Source organism: Larimichthys crocea, chromosome XVIII (genome assembly GCF_000972845.2).
Source record: "Larimichthys crocea isolate SSNF chromosome XVIII, L_crocea_2.0, whole genome shotgun sequence".
NCBI lineage: Eukaryota > Metazoa > Chordata > Actinopteri > Sciaenidae > Larimichthys > Larimichthys crocea.
Window position 1 is genome coordinate 11,767,513 of NC_040028.1, and position 14,705 is coordinate 11,782,217.

A 14,705-nucleotide genomic window follows, 5' to 3' on the forward strand; every position below is an offset into this window, starting at 1 on the left:
AACCCCAGTTATTTTCAAGGATATTATCTCTTTGCCAGTATCTGTAAGAGCACATGTGTATTGATACATTTAATGAGCATATCTGTAGTAAAAAGTGATATACATGGATGTTCACTCCAGATTTCTATGTCAGCTGATACTGAACATGTGCTCTAGTTGATAACACTGTCCAAAATCTCAAGGGCAGAGATGCAGACGATTATATAATTTTAGAGTCAGTGGTACAGACTGTAGACCCTTTTAAAAAACATGAAAAACATTCACAGTGGATTGCCTGTGTTATTTTTGTATATTTATCTTGCCTTACTGACAACACATTGCAGGATGCAAATTGATGTGATCTATTTCTAAATCTGGACCAAAACTGTGCCAGATAAAGGATCCCACATCGACAGAGCCAGTGTCACTGCCAGAAGTCTTTTCTTCTGGCACTTTCATTGTTTTGATCATACCCTGTGTAATAATCGCTGCTGCAGTTCACATTTCACAGAACACTTTCTTTATTGCTGTCAAATACGCTGTGTAAATAACTGTATTTCAAGAGACACAGAGGACTTGTGGGGATAAAGTCAGCACCATGACTTTAGGTATCACATGAAGTTGGGTTAATTCTGTCTTTACCCTGAGATAGACCTTAAATAAACCCATGGGATTGATCAGAATATCAAAACTGCTGATGGTATTTTCCTCTGGTTCCTTGGAAAGGAGGTGCAAATCTCTTAAGGACACCTTTAATCAGCACTTGCTCTGTCAGAAAACAATTGCTCTTTATCACCAAGGAGATCTTTGCTGTAGATGTCACTTTATGTTTTTTTCTTTCTCGTCATACAAGGTCTCTCCAGCAGAGCCATTAATGCCTCTCCACAGAAATAGCATTTCAGTATTTAAAAGAATTGACTCAGGTGTATTTGGAAAATGTGGGAGGGTTGTAATAGGAGGCAAGAAAGGGTTATACAAAGTTTAAAATCTTGTTAGCATTCCAGAAAATACATAATTCTTTGAGAGATGTTTTTCATAATTTCCATTATCAGGTTTCTTGACAAATAGTGTATGACACAGACGCAGCCTGCAGCAAAGGAAACAGCTGGCTCTGCTTGCTGATTACAGGACAAATGAAACACAATTTTGCACTGAAATGGCACATCTTCTATTCCCCTTCATAACTTCTATTGAATTCAAATGGTTCGCCTCAATATCCCACAATCAAATTTATTTCCGGAGAAACAGTTTTCCGAGTTTGGAATTTGCAAACATATGGTAACTCCACTGTGTTGTTAAAAAAAGTAAATGAGAGTGAAACTTCATTGAACATTCAAAATTAAATATGGCATCCTGACTGGCTGTTTTTAAAGGCTTCTCTCACTTCCGCGCCATGATGGGATGATACATAACAGATGACAAATGATGCAACATAAGACTGAACTGTTGGTGGCTTTGCACTGCATGAAACACTGCGAAACAAGACAAATGTCCTCCCACCACTACAGTAGTTTGCTGTGTTTCCCTTTCCATTTTACAAGCCTGGTCTACCATTTCAAATGCAACATATGAATGTCTTATCATGTAATTTGAAAAAAATATGCATTCTTGCAGGCATGAAAAATTCAATTCTTTAGTGGATGGTTACTGATAGGAAGCTAAATATGTGTACAGCATTTGTGAGTAACTGCAATTGCAGGATCAGAACAAGCCCCCAGTAAGAGCACCAGGCTTTGAAGCCAAACTGACATACTGGCCAAACTGTGTAATGACAACATTGGTGATATCACGTGATTCACATTGGCCCAAAAAGACTGGTGGCTGAAGTGGCTGTACACTACACTGGATATATTATTTTTGAGTGTCACACCCCCCACGAAATTATTTGTTTTTCATTTATTCGGTCCAATAACATTTGGAAAGTCTAGAAGAGCTGCAAAAAAAAAGCACAATTGTATGAGCCTTAGGGGGAACTGAGCCTACTTCTCACTTGATTAAGTACCTCAGTAAACAGTTCCCCCATGTGTTTTCCCCATGTGTTTATGGTCTCAATCTCTAGTTTTAGCTTCTCTTCCATACAGCCTGATGTTCATTTTGTAAATTATGATCCCGTTTAGAGTAAAATAGACAATAAAGCAGGGTATGTTTTAGGGCATGGCATACCATTTGATTGACAATTTATTTTCAGTGGTTCCATCCTGGCTTATGAAACTAGGCAGTGCTGATCAATATGAATCAAGATTCTCTTACTGCATTACCGATTTCTCCCCTCAAATGTTTTCAGAAACATATTTTAGTGTATTATTTAAGTTTATGACCAAGCAGGCTACATTTTTTTTTCTGCTTGAAAACTCCAAATCATTATTAACTACATAATGTGCAATGCGAGAACAGAAATTGGTTTGATTTTGCCTTTTCATGCTGCATTTTACCCATGAGTAAAGTCGTGGTTTTTATTTCCTTTAAAAATTCTTCTTTCCTTTGCAAGATCAGCAGCAGCTGTAGAGGACTTTGTGTTTTGTCACATATTGCAGTAAAATATATCATCATCTCTCAGTATGAGTTGAGCTGTTGATATAAATGTAACCTGGTTGGACTGACGGATTTTGTGGCCTTACATGGCAATCTCCTTCAAGTGTCAGATTACTCTTTAGTCTATCTGACGAGAGAGTGAATCAACATTTCAAGGCCTCTGTAGTGATTTCCAGTTCATTTTTTATTGCAGTGGCTCCTGACTCAGGGGCTGATTTACTGAGGTGCAGGTTGGGTTGGGAAGCTGAGTACTCAATCTTGCTCAAGGTGATCATGATGGTGGTGGCTGGACAATATCTGCACCATGAAACAAATATGAGGGTGGTATTGCTGTTTGTTGTTCAACATGCCTCTTGACACCGAACATAAACTGAAGCCACATTACTAGAGAGGGGCACTAGTGGGAATGAAATGAAATCATCAGTGTACATCAATATATATGTAAATTAAGTATTTACCAGTATTATGCAACTGCTGTGTTCCTTGAAATTAACTAGCCTTTGCATTTCAGTATAGTATCACAAATTATGATTGTATTAATTATTTCTACAGTGTTTAAATTGTGTGATTCTATGATCTTTTCCTTTAAACTTTGCAGTCCATACAGATCCCCGAAGATCAGTGGTGTCTTACGTCAGAGCAAACTGAACAAAAGACAAAACTGACAGGGAAAGATGAGAGAAGTGCATTACAGGCAGCAGAGGAGACTCAAATTGGTGTGTGGGATGAATAATGCATTTGTCTCAATCCTTCCAATCCTGTAAGTTTGCAAAATGACAGTGATCAAAGTTGAGTCTGCAAGGGATGGTATTAAGGGGGAGATTAAAATGGTTGGGAGAGTGTAAAAGAGAACACCAGAGGGGGAGAGAGGATATTTCTGTCTCTTGTCAGATTCTGTCATGACTTGTTTTACATTTACACTTTCCCTCTTTATCCCTTAGCTCCTATCCTGGCAATACAAATAGGTTTGATAATTCAGTGTGGAAACAGCTGCCACAGCGTAATGTGGCCGCTATCAAGACCGCACAGTGCTGTGTTTTATACTCTGATGTTCACACATCCCCCACTTAACGTATTTCATCGTGTAATGTCAGAAGTTTGATTCATATTATATATGCTAACAGAAAGGTGGAGAGGACAAGTGATGTTGAAAAATCCATCTTCGGTTTGTCTTCCATCATTTTAAACATCCACATACCCAAGAACACGCAAACACATCACTGCATACCTTACACCCCCCCCCCAAACACACACACACACACATGCACAACAGATGCCATGTCTCTGGTGTATTGTGTTTGTAAGATAACGGGCTGGTGTGGGCGTCTGCAAAACAGCTCAGTTTGCACCTGAGTCAAAATCTATCTCTGCTTTAGTCACCAACAGCGCAGGGAAAAAGGAGCTGAGGAGGACACATCACACCGAGCCCACTCTCTCTGTAGAAAACGGTTTGCCTGATGCTCGCTTTATCTGCTTCCTTCCATTTCATGTTTGCTTTAAGATCAGTATGCAACTGCCCCCCCCCCCCCTTTGCCAAAAATATTACTTTGAGAGCACAGGCAGCATGATGGATCTATTTTTTTTCCAGCCATGGGAAGCCACTACATGTCATCCAGTTGTGATCCTCAGCAGAAAATGATTTGAAACTCATTAGTATACTAATTTGGCAGTGAAGAATGATTTATGCCTTGTTTGTGTGTGTGTCTAATGTTTTCGTGTACCTTTTGCTTCTTTGTGCATTTAAACAAACAAAAAGAAAAAGCAGGATAAAAATAGATTTCAGTGTATGCCTATCTGTGCAATGGCTAAATTCTAGTTGTGAGAAATTACCCCCATCATCAGCTCACTGAAGTGATATTACAGAACGAGCAAAAAACAGGCTCATCCGTGGCCACGAGGAATGTGTCTGTGAGCTGCAGTGAACCTTCATAAATCCTACCACCTTTTGTTCATCCATGTGGTGGATGTACGCTTGAGGAAAATGACTCTGCATACTCGAAGGGCACCAAATAATTGTGGTGCTTCAGGCAGAGCCAGTAGGCCTGAAATAAAACAAGAGCTCTCTCACAATCCATGCCTTCTAAAAATAATCCTGTTCAGACGAGGGTGGTGGATTCTCGGCTGCATCCTCAGCTCTGGCTGTGGAGGCAACTGTTTGATAAGTGTGGATGCTATGAGAAAGAGATTGTACGTAACTGTGTGCCTCTGTTCCTCTGCAAGCGTGACATACAGCATGTGACATGCAGCTTTTGATCTAGCCGAAGTACAAAACAGTGTCCCATCCAGCCGTTCGTTTAAATCCAATTTAGAAAGAATGTCATGTTCATAGAGGCGATTCACGATCTGATCCAAACTATGCGAAGAAAACAAGTTAAATGCACGAGTTCTTACTGATGTGGGTAATAGTACTGAAGATGACTCTTCAAATACTTTTATCTGCAAATTAGCAATTAATGACGCGTTAAAAATACTTCATAATGAGGGTTTCCCCCTGAAGCACTTGTTACCTAGCAACTGCAACCAGAATACATTATATCCGCATGTTGCCAGGACTCAACATGTTTTAATTTAGGTGTAGATTTATATTCATGTGCTACATGTTTTCTATACGCGGGAGGTTTTGATTCATGACTTCCCTCTGTATTTTGAGCGGTGGGAGTGAAACCACAGTAGATTTAACTGTGGTTTCACTTGACTGGGCAAGGTCTCTGTCCTGCTGTTGGTTGTTCACTTCATCATTGTCTTTCCGCTGCCTTTCCGGTGTCTGCTGTGGCAGCGGGATGAATATTTCAGAAGTCTACACTGTGAATTCCATTCGTTACTGTACGTTGGTTGTAAACAGTGTTGGACTCTTCCCCAGGTAGGGAGGTGTTCACATGCTGCCAAAAAACTCAGTGTACACAAACACTTGGCTGTTAGCAAATATATATAATTACAACAGAATGTTGCCATCTCTACCCATTTCTTTCACCTCCTCTGCTGCTGTTGCAGTGGTGAACAGATGAAGGAATCACAAACAACAATGTAAAATCACTACAATTTTCTTTTCTGTCTCTTCACTTGAATTTTTCAAAACACTGTTTTAATAATCCACACTGTATGTTTCATGATAAAGACGCCAATCAGTCAGTAAACTGATGCTGAACAGCCATGTGCTTACAGGCTATATGGATTTGTTAGATGTAGCCCTGCATGTAATTCATAATGCACTTCACCCACATGCATTTTTGATGCTATAGAAAAATAGAGCAAGCTTACAGCCTCCACTTTCCTTCACCACAGGAGCTGAATCTCCCATCGGCGTTCAGCCTCAGGGAGCTGATTGGACTAAATGTTGCAGAATGGAGCACTGTTTTTCTTTCCCTCTCTGTCTTACTTTCTCGTCGGGGTCAAGTAAGCACAAAAGAGTTTAATGTTCTCCCCCTGCTGTTATTTTGAAAGAAGGGTGAGATCAATAGGTGACAGGGGCCAGAACAATCAAGATATAGATAAGCTCTGGTAAGGTAAGGTCACTTTTAACACAAGGTTCCTGTACGTGTGAGGTGTATCAAAAGGAAATTTGCCTCAGATAACCCACCAAAGTGTTTTAATTTAACTTAAACACTGTTGTATTACTGAAACACATCAATAGTTGGCTGATTGAATTCTTGCTTCTATTCCACAGTCAGAGAACAGAATTGTTCAAGTCCAGACACCAGAATGACTGGCCTGCCGATCTATTAAAAAGTGTTGCTGTATAAAATCACCAGCTAATTGGTTTGCTCAAACTTATATCTTAGGCTTCTTCTCTTTCCCATCTTCAGCATATTTACTAGGGAGTTATACTGAAAGTAATAACACATGGAAACAATCTTAATTGGGGTAGAATAAGGAGTAGGCTTCCTGGAGGCAATGAAGTCTAACGTGGGTGAGTGTGAGCTTTCACAGCATTGTATTTGAAGGCTACATTCAATTATGGGCTACTTGTCAGACGGAATAAATCATTCAGCAACCGTAATGCATAATGCAGTCAAACAAAACTTTACTGCAAAAAACATTCCCACGCTGGAGAACTAATGACCACGTTGGTTCGGTGGGGCTGCCTTATAATCAAATGTCAAAGCCCGTCATCGTTGAGAAAAAGAAGAGTAAGCTGCCCAACCTAAATAAGACTTTTAACAATGAGCCGTTGGAAGGAGCTCTCCAGTGCCATGAACCTAATAGCAATTCATTGACAGTGGTGAGCTTTTTAAAGCAAATGGTTGACAGTACAAGGTCACACCCTAATTTGTGACCAGTGGAGTGACAAAAACCAGGCCTTTCTCGAACATGGGAGCTCATGTGGAAAAAAAATGACCCAGCACATAATGTGCTTTACCATGTCACTGACTCCATGAAGTCATTCGTCAAAGCAATAGCGTAAAAATATAGGATTTTTTTTTTTTACATGAAAATTTTATAAAAACATTAACCTCACTTTACAGAACAAAATTCTATTAAGACATATTACTTTTCTGAAACGGGAGTACTGCCAAGAAATGTACCGTAAAATGCTTTTGCCACCTTTTATTTAAACTGACAGGTAGGTCTTGAGGGCAACTGTCCCCTCAAGGACAAACATCCAAGATCTAAACGTGGAAAGCTAAGCTGCTGTAAAGGCAGAATGTCACACACAGCTTGTTTACAAAGGTAAACCAAAGATCGTCACAGTGAGGGGAGTGCTAACTAAAGGGATTAAATTTAGGAACGAGCTTGTGGGTGTTGTGATTTTTTACAGTGTTTTCACACTTTGACATGTTTTTTGCATTTTAGATCTGTCAGAAAAAGAAAAAAAATCTTTTAAAATGTGTCCTTCCAAGGTTCGTGACACAGGGACAAAAGAAAAAAGATAACTTGAACATACAAACTAAAACTTTGCTCACAACAAGTTGAGAGTTTTCAAAGCTGTTGCTGGCGTTGCTGTGTCATCAGTTGGGGGAATTATTCATTCTGGCAGAGCTCAAAATATGCTTACCATCTGTTCCATTTTATTCCAGTGCCTGGCTCATAGCTCATGTTTAATGTATCTGTGCTAATGGCATCATCTACGTACAGTACAATGGCCATTTCTACATCAGGAAAACAGTGAAAGCGATGAATGAGGAGGACCTTGGCTGTATGAATGCTTTCAAAACAACCTTTTATCTGAATCATTTGCTCCATCGCCTCTACACTCAATGGCCACGAATAATTGTCCTTCTAAAATATATTGCATAAATTAAAGGCCATTACAATTTCACAACTGTGGCACGTCCAAATGACACATTATCAAACAAACATGTTAGTAACATATCAGCAATTTGGCCACACTGCAGCAGCATTTATGATCTATTTAAATCCTCTGCAAGGGAGGTCAAGTGTGACTCACTTTAATATGATTATCCCCCAGAGAAATATATGAGGGACATATGGAAGTGGAAGAGACCTTTCAGACACATTTTCTCATCCATGCACTCATACAACATAAAACATGCACATCAACACATACACCCACGCACATACTGCACTGTACACACAAAGTACATGTTCACATACACATTTTATGATGACTACTCAAACACGGAACAGACTTTCACAAACAAGTTGTCTCAAGAAGCAGCTTGTTTCTGAACAAACTCTAACCTTCCTCTGATAAGCTACAAATTATCACCATATAGGGAAAAGGCTTTCAACAGAAGGATTATGAATTTTAAGTCCTTAAGGCCCGTCACCCACAGGAACTGTGTGCATTAAAGATAAACCAAGCAAAGTCAAGAGGAATAAACCAAAGACTTAAACAAAGTTTGTGGGATCAGGATAATTTTTGCTTTACCTGTCATGGAGCTACCACTTATGGTTATTTTCATTGTTCATTATTCATTTCTCACTTAAAATCTGTGTAAAGTAAGAATAAATATGTGTTCTGAGTTTGTCAGACTAAAGAAAGTGTTATTAACCACCCACCGACAAGTTTATGGAATTAGGTGTCAAATTCGGGTAAAAATGAGCAGTACTCTCAGCTCCAGGACTGTCGGGGCGTGTCTGCTAAATGAGCAGTCAAGCAGCCATTTTGAAGCGACTGAATCATGTCAGATGAGTTCAGAAAATGACATGACTAACTTTGAAACACTCTGAGTGAGATGAATTTATCTCCATATCTCTGCTAGGGGTGCAGGGGTATGCTCAGGGTGGCTTCAGCGTGTCATCGAGTCACCCTTTAGGACCGCCCACAAAATCCTGGGGAAAAACTGTTTTAACCTCTGACGCCACATTTCAGTAATATATCATTCAAAGTCTTTTCCCATGTTTCCAGCAACTATTTTCCAACAAATTTAATATATTTTGAAAGAAATCTCAGAATTGGCTTTACACAGACTTTAAACAATTGTTTGGTTAGACACATAGACGGTATAAAAAATAGAGATAGTCTCCATAATGTCACCTGTCGGTTTCTGAAGAGCCATTGTGAAGTTCAGAGTGTGGTGGCTCTGGCCGTCACCATCTTGATAGTCCTGCCTCTGCCAGCTCTCGGCTAATCTAAAAAATGGGCAAAGGGCAGGCTAAATGAAGCATGAGTGGTCAAACAAAGTGTCCACGCTCTTAGTTATGCAAAACTTTAATGTAATTTAATGGGAGAGTTCTATAGAAATCCTACCTCAGCATATTTGTCTTGAAGATTGATATTAGTTATAGAGACCAAAACCATTTTTTGTACCAGGCTGTAAACATGTTTATTTCTGCTGTGAAGTTGGACATTTGATGGGGGCTGATTGAGATTGACTCATTTTACAGCCAGCCTCAAGTGGATATTCAAGGAACTGCAGTTGTTGGCTTAATTTCATAGCCTCAGAGGTTGCCGCTTGGTTAGACAATGAAATGCCAGAAAATGGTGAAAACTGCAATGCACAAATTACAAAAGCCAAAAGTTACATCTTAGAACTGCTTGTTTTGTCCAAGCAACAGTTTTAAACCCAGAAGGATATTCAATTTACAAAGATATCAGACCTTGCTACGTGTCATTCCTTTCCTGTTCCATCTCTACTCACCCTTAATTAACCTTCAGCTTTTTTTTTACTTCCATTATTTACAGCTTTACGGAAGGGTCACTACTTGTCTCAATCAGGCACATTGTTATTTTAAGATTAGTTGGAATATTAATGTTTTTGCTTTTTAACAAAGGGCAGATATCTGTACAGGGGTAGGCTAAGTGTGATGATAAATGTGTTATTAACGTTCTTTCAACTATGAAAGTCCAAAATAAAAGAAAGCCTCAGGGAGCTCCATTGTAAGAAAATCTTTTCCTGGATTTATTGACTAATTGTTTCAACTCTAATTATAACATTTCTGCTTTCACGGTTGTTAGAGTAACACACGTATTATATGAATATCTGATACACCAGTGTCAGAAGAGCTATGGTACTTTATATATTTGTAAATATCTGGCTCTGGACACATAAAATCTGTCTCTGTCTCCAGATCCTCAGCAGGACGAATTTCAAATGCAATGTGCCAAGGCAATCTTTCAATTTATTGTCTAATGATAGCCAGTCTTATCAAAACACATTAGAATATGTGTGCCTTCATTTGTGATCTGCTGCCGAGAAATGTTGGCTCTGGACGAGCAGCCTGTAGGGGCCACATCAAATGGCTCTGGCTTTGAGGAAGATGAGAGAGTAGCATCGTCTTAATCTTTTGCTCCCAGAAAGGGCCTTCACTACTACCTTTAATCACCTCGCTGCGAATTCTCACTGCTGACTCACGCGTCCTCATCTCATTTTATCCTCACCCAAAGAGAACCACATGGCCTTGAAAGTAACCACAGTGGACAGCTGAGGTGGCTCATTAACACCAGACATATCCAGGTCCAGGAAATGTGCCTCCTAATGGCTTAATCAAGACATACTGTAGGGTTGCATTGCAAAGTGTTATGCTGCACATCTACTGTAACAGTTTGAAGTCATTTACATATAAGAAACTACCCTGAAACAAAATATATCTAATTTTACAATCCACTTAATCAGATCATGGCAATAACGCAACAAACAACATTAGGTTGTTGCATTTTGAACGTGAGTGAAGAGAAAATGTTTTGAGAACATTTGAGGGAAAACATTTACTAATGCTGGAAGCCATATGCTCAGTCATTAGTCACAGGATTTCAGAAACTCTTGTAAAACTGTAGCTCCAAATGTGATGTCGAGGGGGGCTAAACAAATTAAATATAGGCACAGATTTGAAGAGAATCTTATCTCAGTGGGGTAATATCAGTGTCACATTTCTTCCCCGCAGTCACTGACGCTAAAGAGTGATTAAGCATGCAAGAAGACTGTCGATTCAAAAGGGGAAAAAAAGCTGAACTGCACACTCAGTTAACATCCTTTATTATCCCAGACACTTAATAAAATGGTCCATTCAGATACAGATAGCAGGTGATGTGCTGTGTTACTTGCACTAGGATAAAGAAGGATATCATTTTCTCTAATACAATAAAAGTGGAAATTTTTACCAAATTTTACAGTTTGTCTGGATTAAAAGAAATACACGTGGATTAATTCAGTGGGGCTTCTTGCAGCGAGCTGAACACTATGCAGCAGGGAGTCACAAGAGGACTGCAACAGACTGTCAGTCTGCTGTGAAGTCAGCCAGATGGGAGACAACATCTTCTTCACCTCGGGGAAAAGCACTGGACGGAAACAGGTGAAGAGAAAAGAGAGAGGGAGAACGAGAATAAAGAACTGGAAACAGAATTAGAGGAGCTAACTCTGGGTATGGCACGACGATGTTGGATGCTGCAGTCAAGCATAAATCACGGGTCTGGGTTAGCTCTGGATGATGGGAGATGAACTTCAAAATAAGATATGAATAAAACTAAACAATGTGAAGAGGTAAACACGATGCAGGGAACATCCTGAGAGACTTCTGCATGATGCATTTATATCTGTAAAATTGGTTGGACTGTAGCAGCTGATACAACAAAACTCTCAAGAATATATGTGGGGATGAATAAGGATGAATGGATGAATAAGGATGAATAAATGCAGTGGGAACACCCAATAATAAGGTGAGGTGATGGGGGTGAGAGGTCAGAAAATAAAACTACACAAACACAAGGACATACACATTACACTTCCATGTCACGACCAAAGCATTGAGATCTACATACCAGCCCATATGCGGACAGATTCCCTGCATGGTGACTCAGAGAGAGATCTTGGTTGCAATTTTACAAGGCATCAGGAGTCATGATCTCCTGTCCTGGAAAATGTATACTGTCTGTCAGCCACATGATGAGGAGCCTTTATATGGGCCATAAATTTCACAGCCTGGCTCAGGCAACAACAATACATGTAATGTCAGGATTCATCACCTACAAACAGATAACCTCTCTCAATTCCTACTGCCCTCAGCTCACAGCTTTCGAATGCACTCCTGCATTTTATAGACTGATATTATGATCCTGTGATCCTGGACTATTGCATTAGTTGAAATGTGCAGCAATTGTCTACCAGAATACACCTGATTGGGGCCAAAGCTTGGCTGCATTGTGTAACATCATGATGTATGCATTCGGCCAGATTCGTCATGACAACGAGGTCCCTCAGTGAAATTATCTTCACTCATTAAAACTGTCTATCAGGAGTGTGGTACAGTTAATAAAATTGCCCGGGTCAAAGCCATTCTGGGGCAATTCATTCAAAGCTTGGAACGCTAGTCAGCATTTTTGCTCTCATTGTGTAAACTGGAGTCCTGACATTCTTGCATCATGTTAATTCTCTTGTTGGGGAAAGGCATGCATGGAAAAGCCCCGCTGTAAAGCACATTTTTATCCTATGAATGTACATGGTTTACTGCCATACGCTAAAGGAACAGCAGCAAAATAGCGCAGTTTCAAATGCACCATAAATCTTTTAACAAAGCTTACATGAAAATAGCAAAGCAGATTATTAAAGGCGCCCATGAGATGGGGAAGTACTGTACAGTACATTCAAGAGGCGTTGCTAGGAAACCGTACTGCTGGGTGAGTCAATGAGCAATCCACAGGCTCTAAGAGGAGCTACAATAGAACAGACAGCCTAGCAGCCACACAATAATCTCAGTCCACATGGTCATTGCAATTATGCTAATTAATATCATCCTTACAGCCACTCCAATGAAAAACCTGGTATTTTGCTTGCATATCCACGCCACCCATTTAAATCTGAAAACTGGGGGGGGCTCTGAACAGGTTTTCTGCAGCGAGGCACATTAGAGCTGTGTACAGCGGTGAACATATAGAGGAGGAAAGTTCACGGTAGGAGACACAGGGGAAAAAAAACATGATGATGTAATGGTTTCGGAGAAATGTGATGATGTATGTGTTACAACAGCAGTGAAAGTCAGAGAATCATCACGTCTAGTGAAACACTGACTTCCATCCTCCTTGTTGCCACTTTATGGACAATTTATAAAACTTGCCTTCCCTTTGATGGTCACAATGTCTCTGAATAAATCATAATGCCTTCATAATCATCATGTATGCTCAAAGGGAAAATGTCATATTACGCAGAGGTGATACACATGCGATACAATAGAGGCACAGGTAAACACACACACACACACACACACACTGAGTAGATCAGATAATGAGTCACCTATAATGAGACACAGCTCTCCTGTCAGACAAGCTCTGTCAGGTGTAGAAGATTTTCCATTTTGATGTGGAGTGCAGGCCACCCTGCTCTATAGAGGTTGTGAGAAAGCATTTTTTGCTCTCTCCTGCACGATATCACCTGCTGTTAATACCGAACTGATTTCAGATTTTGTGGAGAAATGCTGAAGCTACATATGCACATGAGGCTTAACAGCAGCATTTACATTTACATTTAGTAACTTAGATGATGCTTCAATCCAAAGCAACCTACAAAAAAGGGAAATAATCAAGGTACAGGTACTGACAGTAATTCTAATTATACAGCTTGTATGAACAATATATATTTTTGTCATTTTGGACATGCTGCACAAACATATTTCATAGGGTCAAAAACCGAATTTATTACATAAAAAATATAATCACTTCTTTCAAATTCAAATGAGAGAAATATCAAGTTTAAAAGCAACCAAGCCGAAGAGATAAATAAATGTTTCTATGCCTGTAATCTTGTAAATAATTTAAACTCTGTATAATTGCATTGTACGTCTAACTAGCTGTTTTCACATGAAATATTGAAAATATTAGAAAAGATTTAGATGTATTTGCTTCATCTATTATGTGTACCGTTTCTGTGTTTTGTAGGTCATATTCCTATGGCACTCAAAAATACTTCTTCTCCTGTTTTCTGAATCATTTATAATGAGGCCGTCTTGACACTTTCAATTACCTTCACAGATTCCCAGCAAATAGGATTACCACAATCTGTTTTTTCTAAGTCTATTCCTCTCTGATCAAATAATATCAAATAATACAAGAGCACAATCAAAACACTCGGCGTGTTTACAGTTGCTGCTCTACATAAGATGGGGGAACCTATAGCATGTATACAGTAATAAGGAAGGGAATGCAAGGCAATCCTTCAACACACCAGGAACACATGAAGGCAAAGTGGCTGCAGGATGTAAGCCTGTTAGTGCAATGCATCTTCATTTAAAATGACAACATTGGGGCTTGTGCGATATTAACTCCAGGTACATGAAGCAAGCCAAGCGGCCTATACAGAGTCAGGATGTATCACAAGAAATGAGGCTAATCAAGATGCGTCAGACTCTATACATCACCAAAAGATTATGCAGGTATACCTCATAATCTATTATTGATTATAATCTTCAGAGGAGGTTTTACTGTTTAAATTATTGTACTCATTATGTATTATTCTATTGCAGAAATCTGTGACAACCATCTTCCAAACTATTTGTATTCAGTGGTTCTTCATGGTGTTGACAGCGTTTCTCCGTCGCTCTGCAGTCATTATATGAACATCTCATCCATCGCTATTGAACGGCGCAATAATTACATCAAAACTGTAACCATATACCCGAATGCACAGCATGCAGCATCTTGTGGATAAAAATAGAAACCATCTTCAACTTGTTGATATCAGTTATGCTGACTTGAAGACATTCCGGTTTGATTGTAGGACAATAGTGCCATCTAATGAGAATTGTCAACAACTATACATTGGTCAAACTAAAGAACTGGGTTGGTTTAGGTATCTGGTAGTATT